The 24,205-nt window shown below is 36.5% G+C and overlaps 1 long non-coding RNA gene across 1 annotated transcript; it reads right to left on the bottom strand.

The window, feature by feature from the left end:
* Window positions 1–2,304: 2,304 nt before the first annotated feature.
* Window positions 2,305–10,656, bottom strand: LOC147843149 (uncharacterized). The gene is made up of 4 exons (XR_015496127.1): window positions 10,607–10,656; window positions 6,871–6,948; window positions 5,956–6,678; window positions 2,305–5,666 (listed from the first exon to the last, which is right to left on the bottom strand). It is a non-coding gene; the product is annotated as an uncharacterized LOC147843149 (long non-coding RNA).
* Between the last annotated feature and the right edge of the window lie 13,549 nt (window positions 10,657–24,205).

Genomic DNA, 24,205 nt, shown 5'->3' with positions numbered 1-24,205 from the left:
GAAATATATAAACAAACTCAATTAAGCAAAAAACTGCATGTTTTACTATAGCTTTTAATGCAAGGGTGCCTGTCGTTGTGTCTGACATCACAGGGTTGGTTCTGTTCCCTCAGCTAAACAGATACAGTGGAAGTAAAGGACTAAACAAAGACTGTAAAGCCTAATTTAACCCAATGCGTAAAGTTGTGGACATGGAGCTGGGACAAATACAAGCATCAGATGTGATTACAACTAATGACACATCTGATTAGTGATCATGTGCTGAATGTCAATACAGCATTTACACTTTTCAAAGAGTGGATAAAAGAATTCCAGTGGTTAAAGTCCGCTATGACTAAGCATTCACCATAAAGCCGATAGGACGGAGTTTTCAGGTAACATTGTTTGTCTCATCTACACATTTTAAGCACAGTTCTGAAAATGATACCCGGTTTACCATCGCATGCATTCACTGAGATGAAACTGATATCGCAGCTAACGAAAAGACCCTTACTGCTAGGATGACGTATGCAAATAATAAGTTATAAGTTATAATATCATCTATGCAATATCAGACAACACCCGTGAGAACAGCACAGTGATTATTGTTAATTCAGTTCATCTCAATCACGTCAATCAGTGTGCGCAGGGCCGGGTGCACATGCAGATTTTTGTTTATTTGTTAATTGTGATTAGAATGTTAATATATAATAGAATCTGTCAATATAAAACTTTAGTAACGGTGCTCATCATTTTTGATGGTTGCAGCTAAATTTTGTCTGGTGCGCCTACATTTTTGAAGTTAAGAGCACTGGTGCTACTAAGAAAAAGAGGTTCATTTCGAGTCCTGTTAGATCTTAATTGGTAGTGGAAATTTCAGGTTTTAAGAAATGTTAAATGTAATAGAGCTCTGTAACATTATTCCTTCGCAAGCCAATTTCAGTCAGATAATTCCTGCTTTCAGATCCAAAAAGGGACAGTCAGATCAAGTAGATATGTGCTGTCTGAAGAAAAGGTACACACTCATCTATCTGAAAATAAAAATAAATACTTAAAATTGATTGAAATTCCATTTAAAAACGAAATAGTTCTTTTATTTTTATTTGTTTAACCACTACATAATTACATTTATTTTTTATAGGAAGCTTTTTGTTTTTGGGTATAAAGAAGGATTTGTTTTATTTGCTGCTAAGCAGAAACCAGAAAATTAAAACCGGAGAAATCCGCTGACTATTTTTTGCTGTATCGAAAATTTACCGAACCTCGACACCACTGTATCGTATCGAACCGTGATTTTTGTGACCATTACACCTGTAATATATATATATATATATATATATATATATATATATATATATATATATATATATATATATATATATATATATATATATTTTTTTTTTTTTTTTACCCTTTTAAATACCGATCATTTGACGTGCTTTGGTCTACTCTCTGTATTACGCTGCCTGACTGTCTTTCTCGGTTTCAACTGGTCAGAACTGGTCAGCATATGGGACACAAGGTTGATTATTTTTTTTAACTATAAGTGCAAGAGCTGTCATACTCCTGTTGTGAATACATCCCTAAGCTCTGTGCACAGTCCGCAATTTCATCCACAAGTAGGTCGTCTTAGACAAATTTAGGAATTCCTAAACGATCGCTTAATGGCTGGTCCAATCAAATTTTTCTGCTGATAAAGTAGTGGCAGTGTCAGAAGATTTCCCAGCAAATGATTTTGTGTTTAATAGACGTCTAATAGACATCTAAATGTAGACAGCTTGGCTAAAACAAGGCTAAAATTGGGCTGTCAGAGAATAAATAATAGACATCTAAGAATAGCCCAAAACTAGACAGGTTGTCAAATAGACAGATCCCAGCAAGCATTTTTTGTTTTTAAAAGATGTCTAATAGATGTCTAAACATAGTTGTCTTGGCTAAGACAAGGTTAAATTTTAACTGTCATTGAAAATCTAAGAAAAGACATCTAAGAATAGCCCAAAACTACACTATAGTCATCAAATAGACAGATTAAACAGACTTTAAATGTGTAGTCATTCATTTCTGTTCATTTGATGACTAGTGTATTTTTGGGCTATTTTTAGACGCCTATTAGATTTTCACTGACAGCCCAAATTTAGCCTTGTTTTAGCCAAGACGATTGTGTTTAGACATCTATTAGACATCTTTAAAAAAAAAAAAAAAATGCTTGCTGGGTTCAGACTTTCCTGCAGTGTGACTTCTTTTTTATAACAAACTTTTTCCTGGATTTATTAAGACATTTTGTGAGTGAAATTAATTTTTTTATCTTTTTATTTTTTTATGTTTGCTGTGTCGTATCAATTGAGAACAAGGGTACTTATTGTTACGGAAGGATGACGTCAAACTCTGGATGAGTTTCCTTGAGTTTTACGTGTTCTAATATGACAATAAAGATCTTACATTGTGACATGGGGATCATGTTTGAACAATCTGACAAGCTACAATCGTATAGGATTATTAAAAATCACACAATGTGAGCTAGGCTTAAGTCCTTAATCATCATCCCTATCTACTATAACCAACCACCACACCAGAGATACAGATTCTATGGGCTGAACTTCTAAAGGTTTTTAAATGTCATTGTAAAACACACTATCATTGTAGCAGTGTGAAAGTAGCACTTTTATGGGACTTTTATTATCTTACTGGATAATGGAGCCATTAAAGTTGTTTGTATTGGGCTGATTCGACATAAAAAAAACAAAAAAAAAACAACAAAAAAAAAACAGACAGTTAGAGGAATAGAATGGCACTTATTCTTAAGGCAATCTACAATTTGGTGTACTGCAAAATAGAGACAAAATTCATATTTAGTAAAAGTAAACATTCAAAAATTTAGGACACTTCTAGCAAAAAAATAATCAGTGATTTATTTTACATCACCATACTTCAGTTTCTGATGAAATTTTCTAACCAATCAAATGCTCTCTAGTAATTGACACACTCGGTCTCCTTCAAGTCACTCTTGCTGATGAAAAAATTGGTAAATGGGCAGTTTGCAACAACTCTCTACAGAAATTAGCTCAAACTTAATTCCTGGAGGGCCGTACTCTGCACAGTTTAGTTCCAACCACCTCCAACTCACATCTGCTTAATAGTGCTTAACAAAATAAAACAAATTTGAAAACAGATACATGATGAATCAGACAATATACAAATTTAAAAACAGATACACAATGAATCAGACTCAGATTTACTATTATCAACTTTGCCTGTGTTGAGCCTGATGAGCTTGAGTTTAACAGCTGACATTGATACTTACATTAGATGTCGCCCACCCTGTTGTTGTCTATTGGAAGGATATATATACATACATACATCTATACACACACACACACACACACACACACACAGACATATACATATACTGTATATACACACACACTCACATATATATACAGGCATTGCTGACAAAGTTTGTGTTTGCGCATGTGCATGGAAATATTATTCTCCCTCCCTGTTAAATTTAATCTAATACGTGTCCTGAAACACACGCGCTTTCCTGCTATCACTTTTTTATGATTTGTTTTCCTTGTTTGCTTGTTGCTACACCTGTACACAATGCTAAAGTCCAGCATCTTCAGATTGGCTTTAGTCTAGACTAGTGTGGTTGAATGACTTTTGTCCTTGGAGCACTGTACAAATGTGGCGGCACTATTGATGCATGCTCTGGGTCCTTTTGCGATATCTAGTGTATATATCTATGAACAGCTGATATAAATGGAACACTATTGGTTGTTTCATAAAAAGGGTGAGGGACTACTCTATGTCCTGCCCTTCCTGTTTAAGATAAGATTACATCGAACACTGAATAAAAATGCACAAATTAAAGTACTTCATGGGACCTTTAAAGCCTTTGATAAACAGTTATTTTCACAATTTGTGATGGCTTATCAGTCAAAATAATAAAACAGACAACGGAGGTCATGTATGGAACACAATTCTTGACTTTTTGCAGTTTGGGGTGCACCGTGGGTCAAACCTATAGTTATTGGGCTGGTAAGTCTAAATGTCAATATGGCACAAGTGCTGTCAATAAAGAGCAACATGCACTGAACAGATATAAGTTATCTGATTTAAAAGAAGTGAGATGATTAGACTGATGATTGAATAAAGCTCTTTCTATCATTCTCTTCATTCCATTTCTGTTTTTTTATTTTTTTTATCCTGTTTGCCCTGTTTATCTGCTTATGCTTTCACTGGTAGCTTTGTTATAATCTTTAGCCTTAAGAACCAATTGAGTGGCCCAGTCATTCAAAACACCGTGTTCAGGAGCTTCAATCTGGGCGGGGGTCATGCTGTCCAACAACAACCCATGCAAATCCACACTCTTATATTTCCTTTCACTCTAAAGCAAACGACCTTGTTACAAATCACAAAGTCATCAGACTGTAATATTCTCATGTGTTTTTATTGCTGTAGAAAGCTAAATATCAGTTGGTGTTCATAACCAAAAACAGACTGAAATTGTATCTGTGTTTGCTCTTGCTTCACTCGGTTTAGAAAAAGAGTCAATTTCTCAGGTTCTAAAAGAAGGCGAACGACCCGGTAGAAAACAGGACCCGAGACTACAGACTTCACATGACAATATTTCCTGAAAATGTTCTCAAGACTCACTGCTTACTAATGCCACATTTTGAGGAAGCTCTTGCTGAAGGGCTCTATTTGCCGCTATATTGAAAAAGTCAGCGCAATCTAGTGAGATATTGCTCTGAAAGCCTCTGTAACCCTGAGTCACTCGGTTGTTGTCTGAGGGAGAGTAATTTGGTTGGAGCGCCATGCCTTATAAAAGAGGGACGGGATCAGCTCAGATATCCATTAGTGAAGACTTTCTAAGCCTGTTATTAGAGGGAAGAGGTTGAAATCAGGGAGATTTTCAGTTTTTACTGAGATTTGAAAGCCACCCCCTTCCCACACCATCTTAACGATTTGCATTCTCTTTTGTGTTATTATCAGGCACATTATAACATTTTCCCAGGACTTCTGTCGTAAGCTGGCCCATTTATTCTTTTTTAGGAGTCAGAACTTCATCTTGAGCATTTGAATTAGCCAAACATTAAAGTTGATCATCCATTTTATATTTTTTTGTCAAACATACAAACAAAATGAGTGGGCAAACAAAATCACACAACCTGCTTTTTCCTGTAGGAATAAGAGGTAGCCGCTTTCTAGATATAGAGGCAGTCATGCAAACAGGCTTTTGTTTTTTATATACAGCTTCAGGCAAAGTCTTAATTGAAGCATGATTAATGAATAAAGTCCACTCCCACATTTTCTGGATTATGTCTAAATATGTAAAGCTAATTTGATTCGTACATTCCACAGCAAATGACTGTCATTAGCTCATATTTGTAGTTGTCTTTTTTATACAGAGCATAAACATTCCTGCTGTGCTTTGAAGAGAACAATAGGAGACCTCATCAATAGAGTATTAGTGGTTTGATTAGTGGGTTGTTGTTGTTGTTAGAAGGACACTTTCTATACAAGACTAAAAAGGGCATGTGCATTGCACAGGTTGAGCCCTTTGTGTGTACGTGCCTGATCAGAGGTGGCTTATATGACAGGCAAAGGCCTCTAGATTATGCTTATTTGAGCAAAATAAATATGATGCCTTGATTGATTGTGTACACTGCAAAAAAAATACTTTTCTCAAGCAGGTCGCACACCAAAAGCGCCGCCGCGCAGCGCCACGCATTTTAGAATTCTAAACATAGGTTTCTATCAGGATACACACACCGGCGCCGCAAGTCGGCGGCTGTCGGCGGCGCCCGTCCACGGCTCAGGACGCAGTTCATTTTTCAGCCGCGCCACAGAGCACCATCTGATTAGTTTCATGTTAAATATCATTCGAATGTGCGCGTCTGGTGTGTGATACTTTAAAATGTCATGTGCGCGCCGTGTCGCGGCGCCGAGCGGCGTTTCTGGTGTGTGACCTGCTTTACTCAGGGTTTTTGTCTTCTTTCTAGTGCAAATATCTGAAGTAAGTCAAGAAGCATTTTCTAGACAAGCAAAAACAATTCTTGATTTCAGAAATAATGGTAAAATTGAGTATGTTTTACCTTATACAAGCAAAAAAATCAATGGTATATGCAAAACCTTCTTATTTTTCTTTTTGACATACAATTATTTGCTTACCCAATTGGCAGAGCATTTTGCTTGTTTTAAGGTAAATTTCACTTCAATTTGAAATATTTCTTAAAACAAAACATTATTTATGTTTTAAAAAAAAATATTACTCTACAATTTTAAAATGATTGAAAAAATCTAAGTAAGAAAAGCATTTTTTGCTGTGCATTTCAATATTACATTTGTTACTCTGCAGCTTTGGTGGAAAGACAATACTTTTCACCAACCCCAAACTTTTGACTGATAGTGTATATTATGCATTATAATTGATACAATTTATGTGTAAACGATATAAATATATTTTGACCTTAATTTTAAACTCACAAGTGAAGCGGAGAGACAAAAGAAATCTGTTTATCTGCTGTATGGAAGAAATGAGGGCATAGCACTTCAGTTCATTTATCCATTCACCGTAAACTTACAGCCATGCAAAACAAAAACTCATTAAAGATGCATGCCAAACACAGAAATAAAATTAAAACCTCTTTCACCACGTCTGTTTTCTCAGTGTTTGACTCTCAGGATGAAGCAGACCTGAAAGATGATCATTATGAAAATCCATTGAGAATTAAACACAGAATCATATTTAAAAAACAACTGCAATGCTGCATAAGATGTACTGGAAAAAACAATAAAAAGTGCCTTGACTTCAGAAGCACACTGTCTGTCTGGATGTAGTACAATGTACAGTAATGTTATAATTATCACAGTCGAGTGATTCTTCACCTGGTGTGACGTTAGACTTGGTTAAGTTCCTAACCCTTCTTAATGATGATAAGTCCCACTGCTGAAGAGAAAGGGATTCTGGAGAACAAGGCAAAACATATCAGAACAGAAAAACAAGTGCATTCACGTGGCAATGCAAAGTGGGAGATTATCAAGGTTAAAAATCTAATCCCTTTATCTTTTTCATCTCTTGATTGCTTCACCAAAGCCACTTCCCCTCACTTGGCAGAGTACACACCTTGCGACCCGCTTTTAGTCCAGATTAAGAGAGGCCCTAATCCCATTCAGAGGATCTGATTAAACCGCTGCTTCCAGATATCCAGTCACGCCTTATTGTGATTTGGATTTTTTTTCCCTGTCCCTCTTCCCATATCACTAACAAAGAAAATAATCTCTCTTGTTTTCATTTTTTTTTATCCACTATCTTAGATTTCTCTTTTCTTTGCGATATTACGAAGTTTGGGGGGAGCAGAATATGCAGAATTTTTATGCTGCTTTTGTAACTAAAACAAAAACAGCATCTGTAACAAAACACATTCAGGCATCCTGTTGACTTTAAAATTGTACCTTCACTTTGGCCAGCTAATTACATTATTAGTAAAATAAATAACAACAGAAATCGCCACTTTCACGTTTCTTAAAAGAAACATTTTAGTTATCCAAATAAACCGTTTGAACTATGCAGATTTTATTTATTTTGTTATAATAGAAAGGTTCAACAAACATTTAAATACAGCCAATAACAAACATGTGTATTTTAAGGCATTTTTACACCACCATTTTGGGTATGCATCAATATTTGTTTTTAGTTTGAACACGTCAAACCAAAGCTGAGTCTGCCTAAAAAGGTGGGCTTTGGTTCAGGTCATGCAAACTCTGGAAAACAACCATATTGAATTGATTATTTATGAACATGGTCAAGTGAACTTGTTAAATTTGATCAAAGTTTATGTTTACTCACCTAATTTTCCGAAGTGTACCTGAAACACTGAAAGCTGAGGTTTTCAAATGTGATTTCTGATCTCAGAAATTGATTCTTCTGAATGTTTGCATTGCACAAAAAAATTTGTGTGACTTTCTATCTTGATGCTTAGAAACAAACAAAGAAACAAACTAACATTCATTCATTCATTTTTATTTCAGCTTAGTCCCTTTATTAATCCGGGGTCGTCACAGTGGAATGAACCACCAACTTATCCAGCACATGTTTTAAGCAGCGGATGCCCATCCAGCCACAACCCCTCACTGGGAAAACAAACTAACAAAATAATAAAGAAATATATGAATAAATAAATAAAGTGTTCAAATATATAGAAATAAACTAATAAGAATCAATCTACTAGTGTGAAGAAACTGTAAGTGCAGGGGTTACACTGGGATTTGACATTTGTGTTTAACTTGAGATGTATTAAAAATACTATTCTGTATTCAGTTATTTAAAAAAAATGCTTTTTTAATTGAAAAAAGCAAAGGTAAAGAGAACTTCAGCATTACTGCAAGCAATTTATATGTTTTGTTGTAATAAATGTGTTATGTTTAAATTAGTGTATAATTAATTCTCAAATTAATTCATTTAAATTAACTTATTTATCTTAAACATACAAATATTAAATGGCAGAGGCGAATAAGATTATATTGTTAAAATACCTATTAGGTGGCATTTATTCAATGTCAGTAAATCATTAATACAACTGAATATTTTAAACAGTTCATGAAGGAAGAATTGTCGAATTGTCTTTATAAATGGCTCTCTGGATCATCAACTCACTCTCACCCTTCAAAAAAATGTACTAATACAATTATGATTTTCATAAGAACCTGCCGTGAAAATAGTTTTTGTGAAAATGTTTTAAGTGCTTCTACAGAACTGACAAGGTCATACTGGATATTGCTGTGATAAATACAAAGCACAAATGAAATCTGAACACTGACTGGACGAGCAGGGCTGTGGCTATATTTTTGTGGTTCATTATATTGCGGACACAAACAGGTAAGTAGTGACATAGCAGTGAATAAGTAGTGGCTAACAAAGGCCTAGACTATCTTTTAGCGTGTAAACTTCCCCCTCTTGGTTTCACTCATATCTTCAACCTCTAATACTTAGAGATCAGATTAAACAGAAGGAAACAAACTTCAAGTTCTCCTGTAGTAGTGCAGGAAACATAAATAAAACTAAACTTTACATAGCCTACTTCATGCCACACAAGAGCAAAAATCAAACCTTTTGGCCATCAATGATTCTATTGAAAATATGTTAAAGCTATCTTGTAAAGTAAATGGACCTTACATTATTTATTGTGCCACATAAGCAACATATTTGAACCATTGCTTTAATTAAGTAAAAATAAGAAAAGAGAAATGAACAGTTTAAATACTACATATAGAATATAAATAAATAGACCGTATATCCTTTTCCAAAACAACCAAATTCAATCCACTAGCCTACTATACAGTAAGTTTCCAAGCATTAGTGGCAGGAGCTGTTAAAACTGTTCCAAACACCAAAGAAGATGTTTATCTGTTTTGTTTTTAATCTGATGATGACTAACAGATGAGTCAACTCAAGGAATCAAGGGGTCAGGCTCAGAGTCTGGCTGGTTGGTCTGGCCATGGTCTGTTAGCCCCTGCTGGTAGATGCCGTGACTACACCATCTGCCTTCAGTCATTCAGAAGTACACATGTACGCCGACTGTCAATTTCAAACCACATACTTCCCCTGCTGAAAAATCCAGCTTAAACCAGCCTAGGCTGGTTGGCTGGTTTTAGCTGGTCGACTAGGCTGGTTTTAGAGGGGTTTTGGCCACTTCCAGGTTGGTTTCCAGCCATTTCCAGCCTGGTCTTAGCTGGTCAGGCTGGAAAATGACCAGTCAAATCCAGCTAAAACCAGCTTGATCAGCCTGGTTTAAGCTGGATATAGCTGGTTTTGGCTGGACTCCCAGCTTGGCTAGGCTGGTCAAGCTGGTTTTAGCTGGTCATCTCCCAGCCTGACCAGCTAAGACCAGGCTGGAAATGGCTGTAAACCAGCCTGGAAGTGGCCAAAACCCCTCTAAAACAAGCATGGTTGACCAGCTAAAACCAGCCAACCGGCTTAGACTGGTTTAAGCTGGATTTCTCAGCAGGGTCCTTTTAGAAAAAAATGAATATGATTTAACTCCAGACAAAACAAAATAAACAAACAAAATGATTGTAGCTACTTAAACCATGGCAACAAATATCATATAGTTTTCATGTTAATAACCATGGTATAAACGGTTAGTCTATAATCTGCCAAAAACACACGTTTCGGCCTACAACACTTTTACTGTATTAAAACTATGTTTAATTAAAAAAAGAAAATATTAGAGTCTTGTGTAGCTTTCCAAAAGCAAACAACATCATCGTCTTCATTTATCATGATAGTTAATGTAAAATGAAAATTAGCCTATGTCGTAATTTAATAATGCCCATGTGCTTCTTTATGATTTTTTTGTCTGTTGGATACAAAAGCAGATATTCTGAAGAAAGTTGAACACTGGTAATCACTCAGATTCATTCTAAATAGCTATCAGATTCATTCTTTACAATTTCTCGTTCAACAGAAGAGCAAGGGAAGAGTGAGTAAATGACAGGATTTTTAGACAAATATGCCTATTCCTTTGACATGAAGCTCCTTTGAAGCATTTTGTACTAATTTCTGTATACATAGCTATAAAAAGGGACTATGATGTTACCACGCGAATAAATATAAAATGCTTACCGACGGGCTTTCTCTGATATTACCACCTGAAAAGATAAACAAAGTGTGCTGTTCCCGAGAGTTTGTATAGCTCTTTTTCACCATCTTGTGGACAAGCGTGAGTCTGCAGCTTTCACATCAGGGCTTGACAGAGGGTGTGCTGAAAACGTAAACCGTTGTTTCCTTCTAAACTAATAATCAAAGACTTTTTTCGAGAAAGACGGTGATTAGCCTGCAAGTGATGTGTCTTCATCAAGGCTTCCCTGTCAGCTTAATTTCCATGGCCCTCGTTGGAGCATTTCCAAATTGCATTGGCTGCCATGTTTGAAGAGGCAGTGAGCTATTCTGTGTAATTATCACTGATGTGTTGTATGCTTGCGGTGGAGTGGCTCATTCCAGTTTTGGATCACATTCAGAGACAGTTATCTATCTGCACACGCTCTGGGATATCACACAAACATATGCAGATGCACAGACATGGACACACTCGTGCACATGCATTCACAGCAAAACACATGCAAGATAATTGACAAACATCCCTTTTTTAAACCTTCTGGATAATTTATGCCGTAGCCTACAGTATATATACAGTGCACACAATAATCAGTGAATGCCTACAAAATATTTCTTTCTTTCTTTCTTTCTTTCTTTCTTTCTTTCTTTCTTTCTTTCTTTCTTTCTTTCTTTCTTTCTTTCTTTCTTTCTTTCTTTCTTTCTTTCTTTCTTTCTTAATCATCAATGTTTTAATGCATTTGTTTAGCATTTAATTTGCTTGTTGAAATTCAGCCCATACAGTATAAATTGTTTACAACCACTAACTTAAAAAAAAAAAAAAAATAAAGTAAATCCAATGAATCATTTTTTTTCAGTGCACTCAGACTGTTATATGCGTGAATCAACGGGCTGGATCATTGAAAGTTTGGGCTCCAATATCATGGCATTCCCTAGACCCAAAACTTGATGGACATGTCACTGCCAAAGACCAATGCTAAAACATTAGATCCTGAAGGTGGTGTCGAATGTATTTTGTTGGTGTGATTTACTGAACATGAAAGGGATGTTGAGCATCTACCATGGCCTGCACAGTCACCATTTCTAAATATTATTGAGCCACTTTGGGGTGTTTTAGAGGAGCAAGTCAGGAAACTTTTTCCTCCACCAGCATCATGTATAGTAGTAACCTGGCCACTATTCTGCAAGAAGATTCACTAAAAATCCATCTGTCCACTGCGCAGGATTTATGAAGGACTGCTGCTGTATTGGCTGCAAATATAGGCTCTACACCATGAATGAGTTTCAGTTTAATTGTCCAACCCCTGTTTTTTTGCATGCATTATGTAAATTTAGGGATTTATCTTCAATGATATCTGCCTAACTTCATTTTTACTTTAGACACAATCATCAAAAGAGGTTAATTTACTGTTAATGATTGTTTACGTGCCCCTGAATTATTAAACAGGAAAACATTATTAGGCCAATGTCAACAGAAGATGAGGGCTTACTGTAAAATTCATGAAGAAACACTAGATTTGGACAGAGACAAAAGTGGTTGTGAGGCCTTCACATACTAATCATTGAAGTAACTGAATTAAATTGGGTAGATTGCATTAAACCGTGAGCAGCATCAAGGCCACAGGATGACTCGCATTTAAAAAATCTCAATAAAGGCTTCATACATTTTAGAAGTAATAAATACAATGTGCTTATGCCATATTCATTTATGTGGAGGAAAATCACCATAATTCATTAATAAAAAATAGACCAAACAGCATATATATTGTGGGGAAAAGCAAATCTAACTTATGATTGGTTATGCTCTTCCTTAGATGTCTAATCACAGAGTTATGAACCACAAAAAATCCCTTAATTATCTTTTAGTTTGCCATTGTTTATGTGAACTGCTTGGATAATGACTCACAAAATCATTAAAACACATTTGCCAAACCACAAATAATGATGCCGTGTCGGTAAGACAGATGTGGTAAATGCGATTTCCAATCTATAATTGCATCTAATACATTTGTATTTTTAACATTGGAATTTGTCTTTTTGAACACTTACATTAATAAGAAGGTAATGCTACAAACAGTTAAAGTCTGCAAAACTGGAAACAGTTTGTTTCCCCATAGTGATTCATAGCACATAGTAGTGTATAAGTGTTTGTATGTGTGTGTGTGTGTGTGCATGTTTATGTGAGATATCAGGACACAAATGTATATAATGACAAGTGTGTTTAATGACATTGGTATTACAAGGACATTGCTGATATCCTCTTTTTCAAAACTCATACTGAATACGTATTTTTAAGAAAAAGGGTAGGGCTAGGGTTTGTTCAGTATAAAACAATGAAAACATGCAATGTCCTTACATTTCAGAAAAAAACAACAACAAAAAAAAAACGTGTGCATGATAGAGTGAGTGAGAGAAAACATATATTATATAAACTGGATTTAATTATATCAATTTAAGCCATTGAATGCAAGAGTGTATGGGTGTTTCCCAGTGCTGGGTTGCGGCTCGAAGAGAATCCACTTTGTAATAACATGTGCTGGATAAGTTGGCTGTTCATTCTGCTGTGGTGACCCCTGATTAATAAAGGGACTAAGAAAAGAAAATTAATGAGTGAATGAATGAATTGGAGCCATTTGCATTATAGCTTCATAATGTAATTTGTAATTTGCTCATTGTGTAATTTGCATACATGTAATCTGAAAAGATTGCCACTAAAAGGTTCATGGATGTGAATGTTTGTTGATTAAAAACTATCAATACACATGAAACAAAAACAATATTAAAGTACAAAAATATAGTTGAAGTTAGAATTATTAGCCCCTCTGAATTATGCAGCCCCCTGTTTATTTTTTCCCCAAAGAGAATATTTCATCAACTTATTTCTAATAGTTTTATTAAGTAATTTCTAATAACTGATTTATTTTATCTTTGCCATGATGACATTAAATAGTATTTTACTAGATATTTTTCAAGACACTTCTATACAGCTTAAAGTGAATTAGTTAATTAGGTTAGCGCAATTAGGCAAGTTATTGTATATATGGCTTGTTCTGTAGACTATCGAAAAAATATTTAGCTTAAAGGGGCTAATAATTTTGACCTTAGTTTTAAACTGCTTTTAATTCTAGCCAAAATAAAACAAAAGACTTTCTCCAAAAAATATTATCTGATATACTGTGAAAATTTCCTTGCTCTATTAAACAAACAAACAAACAAAAAAGAAATTCAAAGGGGGGGTACATAGAAAAGAATATAATAATATAACATAAAAAATAATAAATACTGTATTTAAAAAAAATCGTACTACTATTTAATTCAATTCAATTCAGCTTTATTTGTATAGCGCTTTAACAATGTAGATCGTGCCACAGCAGCTTCACATAAAAGATCATAGTAAATTGGAACAGTGTAGTTCAGTATTTAGTGTTTAAGTTCAGTTCAGTTTAGCTCAGTTCAGTGTGGTTTAATAACTCTATATCACTTCTGAGGGCCTAAACACTGAAGAGCAAATCCATCGATGCGTAGCTCTATCGATCCCAAACCATGCAATCTAGTGGCGATAGGGGAGAGGGAAAAAAACTTCACAAATTGGCGAAAGTGACCTTGAGAGAAACAAGACTCAGTTGGGCACGACCATTTTAATTTCTCTGCTGGTCAAACGTCTTGTGCAGAGCTGCAGTCTTAGCGGCGGAGGCTGGAAGCTGGGCCTCAGCGAAGAGTCTCATGCTCTCCCTCCTCCATGATCACCACAGCAGCTGCTCAGGATATGGCCTGGTCCAGGATATGGAAACCTTGGGATCATCTCGTTGCTGGTCTTGAATCGAATCAGTGACTCTGCATAGTCTGAGGGCCTCGGGATGAGGTGGAAATGGAGAATTAAGAGAATATTTAGCGTAGCTGCTGTTTAAATTGTATATAAACATGATGCAGAAACCTGTGTGGAAACCTGCTAAGTGATGCATTGAGTGTATGCTTTACTAAACAGATAGGTCTTCAATCTAATTTTTAATTAGGAGAATGTGTCTGAGCCTCGGACATTGTCAGGAAGGCTATTCCAGAGTTTAGGAGCCATAAATGAGAAGGCTCTACTCGACTTTGCTATTATAGGTACTACCAGAAGCCCTACTACTACTGCTACTAATAGGGGGGAGCGGGGATGAAAGTAATGTGGGACAAAAGTAACTAAGTGATTTTTCGAAGCCCTGACAGCATTTGCTTTTCATGCTATAACAGGACATTAAGCATGCAAACCTTGATGGAGCTGCCAGATATCACGTGATTTCGGGACCGTGTCCCGCGGTTAGTTCCGAATTTCAGTTACTAGGTGCAGAAAGTAAATTATTGTAGCATTTCTTTTTTCCTTATTAAAAATTGTGTTTCTCTTTTCATGTGTCACATTAATGATCAATATACAGGTTATTTAGTGCAATAACACATCCTTGAGTTTACAATCTCTTGAGTTTTTTTTAGTTCAAAAGTAAATCAAGTTTGAATGAAAAAAGTTCATGGGGGTGGGGGCTGCACGAAAATAACCATAAACCAAAGCTATACCTTATTTTCTACCAAAGCGATTCCTTGAAAAAGAATGCATATTGCAAAAAATAGGAAAGGAAATTTTAACATTTTACATTGTTAGTTTTAAATGAAAATGCTGTTAAATCTTCTTTTGCAAAAATAAAGGACAAAATATGTTTGCAGTTACATTAACAAGATCATGATCAGTTATATATTAAAATAAACAAGATTAAGCCAGTAAATCTAGCAAATATTGTTACTTTTGACCCACCTGTGGGCTATTTTCATCCTTGCTGACATGGTTAAAAGTAATGTGCAACTTTTGTTTAATGTGAAGTTATTTTGGAGTTATTCTACATTGATACAACATAACAACTGATTTTGATAGACCACACGTTTGAAGTAATCACAGCAAAAAAAAAAAAAAAAAAAAAAAAAAATATATATATATATATATATATATATATATATATATTTGTCCTCATTCTCCTCTATGTAATAGTATCAGTAGTAGTAGTAGTGGAAGAAAAGCAGAAGAGCTATTGTCTTGCTTATGTTTCTTTTTTCCACAGTTTTGAATTCACCTCAGCTTCCCTATAAGTTTTATCTTTTATCTTCCTCTGTCTGTCACAGATGTATTTTAGTGCTTGTCCACGGTGTTGTTTTGATGTTATGATGTGTGCAGTTATCTGTCAGTGACAGCCGGTGGGACATGTTTACTTGAGCTCAACAGAAGCTGACTCATGTCTGTACGTACTTGTCACCTCTTTGCCATGCCGTAACTAAAAGAAGACATGCTAATGAAACTTCTGCCAGCTCCACTGATGTGCTCCCAGAAACATCCTGTCAACTTCAGTCATGCCACCGAATACCGAAGTGAGGTTCTGAACCAGTCTTGAGGGACCCATATGAAAGAGTTTTTCATAAAACATGTCCAAGCAATGAAATGAGGCATGTTTGTAGAACAGATGTCAGAAAGAATAAGACATAGAGGATGATTAGGTTAAAGATTTGGGTGCTTTCCACAGCATGACAATGTAAAAAATAAAATAAAGTTAATACATCTTAATAATACTAATAATTAATACTTCTACTACTACTACTACTACTACTACTACTACTACTACTACTACTACTACTACTACTAATAATAATAATAATAATAATTTAAAAATACATTCATACAGCAGGTGAATAAAGTTATCGGTCATGTTCCTGGTTACAAATTCTTAAAGAAAAGGTTTTAAAGGGGTGATCCATTACAAGATCATATTTTAAACTTTAGTTTAAGTGTAATAGCTGTGTGAAGATAAACAACATCTCTGGATGCAATATGCTCAAAGTTCAATACAAAGAGAGACATTGGCTTTTACAGAGTTAGTTTAGCAAAGCCTACAGAGAACAAAGTTTGGGAAAAAAAAACACATCTGGGCTAATGAGCAGATTATGCACACACACCCAATATAGCGAAGAGGAGAAAGCTACAATGTTGTCCAAACACTGCTATTTCCAAAGAGCTTCTTCTTTTTCTGTATTCAGTATTACAATTTAGTTTAAATTATGTTCCAGAGAATTATAAAAAATATATAGCTCTAGCATTTGACAAAGGAGAACTTCCAGAATCTCTCTCAGTTCAGTGCTGGATTCAGCTAAAAACTCCTCAAAGAAGGAGCAGCTCCAACTATAATAGACAAAGTGAGCCAAAAATTGTGAGCCAAAACCTATAAGTATTTTTATTTGTTAAAATTGATCAGTTACATGCACAGTGTCTAGCGTTAACGGTTGTAGCAAGGACGTAAACAAGGATATAAACAATGCTGTAAACACCCAAACTCTTCACCATCAATGCAGTGTCTCTCTATGTAGCTGCTTTCCCTGTTATATACTTTATCTTAACCAACTCGTAAAAGCACATATGCTTACTCCCAATATATGTGAAAGACGCTTGTCAGATTTTATTTTTTGCAAACAGGCATGAGGGTCATACTTTTCATTTTCTGTTTGATTAAGGCCCAAACTGATATGGATAACAGCCACTCTGACTGACAGTATTTACATAGCAAAGCACATGCTTGAAGGTGTGTGATGCTTTTCTTGGTGAAGTGGAGCTGATCTGCAAATCACAGCACATTATGTTAGCTGACCAATCAGAGCATCTTGAGGGCAGTCATTCAGTGGAACTAGGAAACATGACAGTGATATTTATGTTAGCTGAGTAGCTGTATATAATCAACAAAAGATGTGTAAAAAAAGTATTTAATTTTTTTACAAATTAGCATGAGCAGACAGTGTTTTGCATCATATAAACACAACCAAGCCTTAAAATACACTCTGGCCCACCCCTTTAAGACCAAATTCAGTTTCTTGGATACACCAGTAGGTGGTAACCAAGATTTAATCTGTGAGTCAAATAACAATTCAGTCAAATGATTCCTTTAAAATGTAGAAACCAAAACAACTGAATTAGGAACTGCAAGCTAGAATACTAGTCTAACTATGTTATCCACAGCTTTACATGGCAAAAATAGTTAAATGCAGTAGTATGAAGTTTTTCACATGATCAGTTCCTGTGATTCACTGAATCATTGATTCCAACCCTTTTGAACTGATTCATTTTTTTAAAGATTCAGTCTAGAAATCTTGTTCCGTTTCCAGTGGAACTTGTACTGTACAGTACATGCAGAATGTACTTGCACTTGCAGAACTGAAAATAGCATTCAGTGTTTAATTCCTTAATTAATAAGTCATTTAGAGTCAAGGTCCTATCTGATGCTACACTTACAGAAATAAAGTTAGCTGTCACTGGGGTGGTCCCTTTTCAAAAGGTACACATTTGTACCTAAAGGGTCTATATTAATACCTCAAGGGTTCATATTAGTACCTAAAAAGTACAAAAGTGTTTATCTTAAAGTTTTTTAGGTACTAATATTTACTTTTGAAGTACAATATGGACCCTTTTGAAAAGGTACCACCCCAGTGACAGCTCGCATACCTTTATTTCTGAGAGAGTACTTTAAAAAAGTTAATTTACATTGATAGTGCTCTAACCCAGCAAAAATAGAATAGACCATCTGTAAGGTCATCAAGGAAAACTATAATAAAGTTGAAGCTTTGTGGAAAACATCACATTATAAAATGGGTATGATCATATTCTTTTAGTTGCTTTGTTTTTGTGAAAACACTTCTTAAAAAGCTGCCTGAAAAGTAAATCATTTACACTCTCTGTTTTCTAAATCCATTGAATGAAGAATTATGATCAATAAATGTAGATGTTTAAGTCAAGCCCAAAAATCATGTCATCACACATCTTTATCAAATAATTATATAAAAGCAAATTTGTAAAACTCGAGCATACAGTACATCAGCATGGTAAGAGATATGAATTATGTAAAGAGCTTCAAATTATGTAAACCACATGTGTAACTCGGTCCTGGAGGGCCAGAGTTCTGCTGAGTTTAGCCCCAACTTGCTTCAACACACCTGCCAGGAAGACTTTAATTAGTTGGTTCAGGTGTGTTTGATTAAGGTTGGAGCTAAACTCTCCAGGACACCGGCCTTCCAGGACCCAGTTTGGATACCCCTGATGTAAACCATCTTTGAGTAAGATTTATCATTCATTAATTTTTTTTTGGCTTAGTTCCTTTTATAATCAGGGGTCGCTACAGTGAAATGAACCGCCAACTCATCCAGCATATGATATACACAGCAGATGCCCTTCCAACTGCAACCCATCACTGGGAAACACCTATACACTCATTCACACACACACACACACACACACACACACACACACACACACACACACACACACACACACACACACACACACTATGGACAATTTAGCTTACTCAATTCACCTGTAGCACATGTCTTTGGGCTTGTGGGGAGAGCACCCAGAGAAAACCACGCAAACACAGGAAGAACATGCAAACTCCACAAGGCAACATCGCTACCCATGAGGCAACAGTGCTACCCACTGCGCCACCCTAGAAAAGGCTTATTTGAAGTGTAATCTGACTTCATAAAATATATTTATTTGGCTCAAATGGTGTGGGCATGGTTACATGCCATATACTGCATGGGGTGCTCAAAATTTTTGACTTTACTTTTCAAGATGCCTGAGGCAGATGTGATTACACAAGGGGAGATCTGTTTCTGCTTCTGTTTCACGACAGTTTGGGTAGCATGTTTAGAGATGTAAAAATGTGATTTCAGCTGCTTCTCTCAAAACAAGTAATATCAATAATTTCGAAGAACAAATTAACCGGTCTATCAGGCAGACCAGCACAGAGACTTTAATTTGGCACAAGAGGCTATCAGTTGGATGCTCATAGCATGACGTTACAATAAGAGGCTTTCCTTTACTCCGCGGCCTACCGTTCAATCAGACCGCATATCTGAATCCAGCTGATATTTTTCCAGAACAATGAATTATCTCTTTAAATCCCCATGAACACAGCCACCATGAGAAGGAGGTTAATCATGGTCACTATCCACGCTGTGCATTGTCCAAAGGACAGGGTTGTTTGATTGTCTTTAGCATGCTGTGTTTTCTTATCTTAGGAATACATGAGCCCGGCGAAACCATTTGTGTATGGCTGACTGAGATGCACTTTGTAGTAAATCTACAAATAGCTGCCGGTGGAGGAAAACGTATGCTGTGGCTTGTATTAAGAAGATGGCGATAAGCATCTGTGGTCTGCATAAGAAGTGTTGTTGCATTCTAGAGAGGCTGTTTGATGCAGATCTGCTCTATCAGCTTTATCAACGTGTACGCAATATTGAACTTTGCAGCGAAATGGATTGCATTCACCACACCTTTGAGTGAAAAATGAGTTTTCTGCACAGATGATGACATCCACGCGACAGACATGTTAGTGCGTACATTTGTTGAACGTCCTGTTGAATCCTGTCTCTGAATTTGTCACGTCTTCCTTGATTACTCGGATCATTTGTAGTTGGTAGACAACACAGCATGACAAGTCAATTTCAATTTAATTTCAATCAAAACAGCAAAGCCTGTTTTACATGTTTCCATTAAAGAGAACAGCTGTAGTTTCAGGAACACAATAGTGAGCAAATTTGCTAACAGGCATCCCGCAGCTTACAGGCCTGCCTTTAAGTGCCGTCAAGCTAAAGGAAAAGACGTTTGCGCTGGCGAAACATGCCTTAGAATACGAACAAACGCTTAACTGGAAACGTTTGTGAAATCAAACAACATACTCGTTCTGTGTTCTACATGGATGCTTACGTCTTCTCTGTAGAGCTTTTCAATAATGCATATCTGAAGCCAACAGGTGTTAGATGAGAAAGCAGCATGATTCAACTTCTCTCGTTAATGCATTCCTTTTTAACACGATCCATCGTTACAAACAACGTCCACTCCTGAAGTCGTTAAAGTGAAGTGAACACTCTTAACAGATCAGGGGCCTGTTTCAGTAAGGAGGTTCAAACAACTCGGAGTTTAAACTTGAACTCTGAGTTGATTTACCGAGAGATTAAAAACTCTGAGTTTTCGGTTTCAGAATAGCTGATCTGAGTTGGGTCAATCAACTTTGAGTAGACCAACTCAGAGTTAAGCGCGCACACCGTGACTATAAAAAGGCATTATCAATGGAGCGCAGATATTATGAGTGACCATGGCAACATCTTAAAAAAAGAGATCACCATTTCTTTCCCCAGCTGAACTTGATCTGCTCATGCAAAGTTTTAGCAAATATGAGTGTATATATTTAAAAAGAAGCAACCATCAGTGAAACAGAGACAGTTAGCCTGGGAAAACAGCTGCTCAAGTTAATGCGTAATTTTTTATTTAAATTATTTAAACAATTAAGTTTAATAAAATAAGTAATATAATGTGTGACGTTTATACTTTTTTCTAAACTTTTATACACGGTTATCAGTTTTGATAGATTTAACAGTGCACTTGTGTGTCTGCCTTTTTATTGATCAAGTGATAGAGGTTGATATAACATTAAGAACCTAAGCAGTGCTAAATAATTTTTAGACAGAATAATAATCCCATTAATCTAGTAACAGTACATGCCGAAGGTTAAGCTAAATATTTATGGAAAAAAGGACAAATCTTGTAAGAGACTTTGTTCTGTGTGTGACAAAAATGTAGGCAATAGCTATGTTTCCATCAAACTACAGGCTTACATAAATTTGTGCAAAACTGGAATAATGCCTAAAAGATGCGAATAAAGCAGCGTTTTTATCCAACGAGTCAAAGAGAACTCAATCGTCACTTCCTGATTAACTTGTACCAAATATCAACAGTATAAACAGAATTTACTGCGGTAGAACAAGCTGCGTTAATGATTTTTTATTTAATACTTGCGCCTCAGAAGACACAATGAACACGTGGGGGCGTTTGAAGCCAGACGCGGTCGATCTTGACACGCTCCAGACGCTCTGAGGTTATTAATAATATACACTAATACTGAAACAGTTAAGGCATTTTAGAATGACTAAAACAACATTTAAGATGTTCTACTGTGTGCTCAGTCAGCTGGTTTGTCCATTACACACATTTTCATCATCATCTCTAACAAACTTTTTTTTAATGTACATACTGTAATTTGTTAAGTGCACTTCGTAGTTTATGCGCATCTTTTCTTATCAAATAAAAGTTTAACCTACTCAGTTATGCAAATGTTTTATCATGAATATTTTCAAAAGTTATGTGAATCATGACGTTTCCATCAATCGTTTTTATGGGTATCTCCAAAATGATCTCTAAAATAGGTGTGTGGAAACGTAAGACTAATGCGAGAAATACGCTTCATCTTTAACAAAGGGGAGGAGACCGACAGAAACTCAGAGTTTAGAGAATAAAACCTGCTCCGGACCAGGTTAGATTCACAGAGTAAGTTACCACAGTAACTGACTCTGAGTTAAAGTTACCTTTCTTTCAGAAACAGGCTTGACTTACCCTGATTTCTTGAGTTTAACAAACCTGCCATTTTGAAACCGAAAACCCAGAGTTTCTCTCATTTCAGGGTTAAAATACTCTGAGTTTTCACTTAACCTCCTTTCTGAAACAGGCCCCAGATCGTCTGCTCAGTATAATATCGTGTGCTTTTAAAACAGACAATGTTGACGTCTCGTAGTAAGTGCTGCAGATGCAAGCTGTTCCCAATTAACCATTTGAACATTTAATCCAGCAGGCCTCCCATCCCTGAGCTGGGTGGGAGGGCCCGTTTCCCAGCATGCACTCTTCCAGATAAGCAGAGATGGAGATGCAAAGCTGCCTAATATAATTGCATATTAGCTGGCTCAGGCCTGAGCTCCCAGTGGGGCTGTTAATTTATCGCAACCAATTTAAATTCCTGCCACTTTCTAATAGCGCTAATGAAAGGCCTCTCCCTGCACTAAGAGTACATTTGAGCTTTCTCGTTCAGGCACAAGGTGCATTAAACTCCACCAAATGCACAGAAAGCAAGCGGGAACAAATCGGCAGCAAATGTTTACCATATGTCACCTAGGCCCTAATTAGTGCATGAACACTGGCCAAAAGAGTAAAGAGGAAAATGTAAGTTTGCTGGAGTGCAGCACACAAAGGCGCTCTCTCTGGGATTCATTTTAGAGGCATAATGTGCACAATTAAGCACTTTTAAGTCTCCTTTGTAGCATGCCGCAGCTCTTCAGAGGGCTATAAATAGAGATCTTTCAAAAAATTGGTCGCAAATGCGTGTTTGCTGGAGGTGCGTGTGTCAGCATGTGCTCTCGTCAACAGCGTGCAGCTTACTGAAGGTGGCAGGCTTCACCTTTACAACGCTTTGTTGCGGCTGCTTATAAAACCAATCGGATGATTCCAGAAAAGACAAGTTCTCATGGTATAAAAAGCGAGATTTATGCTCTCCTTTCAAGACCTGCAATATTTACCTTCAGCTCAGATGGCTGTGGTTGCTTTCAGACGTTTTAACGTCTTGAGAGGCCAGGAAGAGTATGAAATGGCAGAGAAGAGGTGACGTAAAGGTCTTGGAAAAATACTCCACACCTCCAGAAATGTTCTCCATTTAGATTGAAATAAGAAATGGAGGTGAGAAAATCAATAAATCCAGTCTGGGCTTGTCAATCTCGCTAAAAAGAACGAAGACATGCTCTTTAACAAAAGAGAAAAAACAGACCAGGCTCCCTGGAGATCGGCTTCAAGCAGAGACCTAATGATCTCCGAGAAAAATGGCAGTCGCTAAATATTGCTTGTTGATTTATTCTTCGAGATCATCGTTCCCGTGATTATAATTGGATTTTATGAAGCAAATGAAGCATGATGACAGTAACGGATGAAATAAACATACCCTCTGAGCTGAAGCTAATATGTTGTAAGGGGTACTTTAAGATGTTTCAAGCCAAAACCAAACTCATTTAACAAGTCTTAGTATTAAACAGTATTCCAGTTGGCACAGACCCCCTCGATAAACTTGTCAAGCTAACCATGATTTCTTGAGCCTCGGAATAGGTTTTCTGGTAAATCTGATCAATACTTAACTGTATCTAGCCATGTGCTTTATATTTATCGTCTACGTTACTCAGACATCTATGAAGATGGCTCCTCCTCATCTGAGTGCATTGTACTCTTTGCATGCGCCTCATATCCCGCTTTCATGCCAAGGCTTCTGGGAAGGGGCGCAGCGAAAGTGCTTAGTTTCCATTCTCGTTATCAGGAAGGCAGTGGGAGATGATATATCACAGGCACTTACCCAGTGAAACTGACAAATGAAATGGCATTGGGCTGTGGACAATGCCTGTTTAATGGAAGTGGCCCTCGGTCTTAGACCAGGCTGTGGAGACATTACGCCATGAGATGAAATCTGCACTGAAGCCTTTCATGCAGATGCAGCTGTCCTTGATAGCGCAGCAACTCCTATATGAAGATGGGAAAACGTTTAGAGTAAAATATATTGAAAGAAATTCAAGTCACAGCTTTCTATAGGAGTCAGACTGTGAGAAAGTCACTTGTCTGTGCAACTCAGCATCTTCATTTGTACTTTTGTAGTGCTATTTTTTTTTACAGGCTGGTTCAGGTTAACCTTCATGACATCCACTTGTTGAATCCGCTATTAGGTGTATAGCCGTGCAGAGTATGGA

This window comes from Danio rerio, chromosome 7 (genome assembly GCF_052040795.2).
Source record: "Danio rerio strain M-AB ecotype USA chromosome 7, GRCz13ab, whole genome shotgun sequence".
Classification (NCBI taxonomy): domain Eukaryota; kingdom Metazoa; phylum Chordata; class Actinopteri; order Cypriniformes; family Danionidae; genus Danio; species Danio rerio.
Note: the sequence above shows the minus strand (reverse complement) of the source record. Positions and strands in the feature narration are given on the sequence as shown.